The sequence below is a fragment of the Nyctereutes procyonoides genome, unplaced genomic scaffold (genome assembly GCF_905146905.1).
Source record: "Nyctereutes procyonoides isolate TBG_1078 unplaced genomic scaffold, NYPRO_anot_genome, whole genome shotgun sequence".
Taxonomy (NCBI): Eukaryota; Metazoa; Chordata; class Mammalia; order Carnivora; family Canidae; genus Nyctereutes; species Nyctereutes procyonoides.
In genome coordinates this window covers 67,042,613-67,043,856 of record NW_026575046.1, presented here as the reverse complement: position 1 = coordinate 67,043,856, position 1,244 = coordinate 67,042,613, and positions in this window count along the sequence as shown.

The following is a 1,244-nucleotide window of genomic DNA, read 5'->3' as shown; positions in this document are numbered from 1 at the left end:
CAGGCGCGAACGCTGACTCAGGTCTTCCTCGTCGGGCCCGATTGGCTAAGCCGCAACTCGCCCGCCCCAAGGGCTGCGCCGGGGCCGAGCCCTGATTGGCTGCCCGGGCTGGCCCCGCCCCCGCCCCGCCCCGCCCCGCCCCGTGGGGCCGGCGCACCCGGGCGCTGCAGGGGCGGAGGGCGACGAGCTCAGGGCGCGAGCGGTGTGCGGTGTCGCCCGGAGGGGGAGGAGCAGAAACGATGCGGCCGGACTTGCCCAGACCGGGGCGGGATCCTGAGCCGTCGGCTTCTGACCCCCGGGATGAGAAGAGCAAGGAAATCCTGGGCCGCTTGGCCGCCTCGGCTGAGATGTTGTAAATAAACACTACAGCCCTCCACCAGGTGGCACGCAGCTCGCAGGGCTACACCTAGGGCCTTCTAAGGCCAAAGCCCAAGACAGAACTCGTGAAAACTGGGTTTGCGCAAAATAAAATTGCCCTCTAAAAACTATGATGGGGCAGCCCTGGTGGCCCAGCGGCTTAGCGCCGCCTGTAGCCCAGGGCGTGATCCTGGAGACCGGGGATCGAGTCCCACGTCGGGCTCCCTGCAGGGAGCCTGCTTCTCCCTCTGCCTGTGTCTCTGCCTCTCTCTCTCTCTCTCTCTGAATAAATAAATAAAATCTTTTAAAAAAAATAAAAATAAAAAATAAAAACTATGACGAACAGGGGCGCCTGGGTGGCTCAGTGGTTGAGCGTCTGTCTGCCTTCAGCTCAGGGTGTGACCCCCCCCCTGGGTCCCGGGCTCCAGTCCCCTATCGGGCTCCCCGCGGGAGGCCTGCCTCTCCCTCTGCCTTTCTTTGTCTCTCATGGATAAATAAAATCTTGGAAATAAAACCATGATGAACAGGAACTGAAGTCAAAAATTTTAATTACACACCCCTGTATTTTTGCAGCATGCACATTTCCTCTAAGATTTAGAACCACCACCTAGGGATTTATCAGGGGCCAAACGCTTTTTCAGTAAAGGGCCAGAACGTCAGTACTTCAGGTTTTGCGGGCCATAAACTCTCAAATACCAAGTGTTTATTTTTTTTAATTTTTTTTTAATTTTTATTTACTTATGATAGAGAGAGAGAGAGAGGCAGAGACACAGGCAGAGGGAGAAGCAGGCTCCATGAAGGAAGCCCGACGTGGGACTCGATCCCGGGTCTCCAGGATCAGGCCCTGGGCTGAAGGCGGCGCTAAACTGCTGAGCCACCTGGGCTGC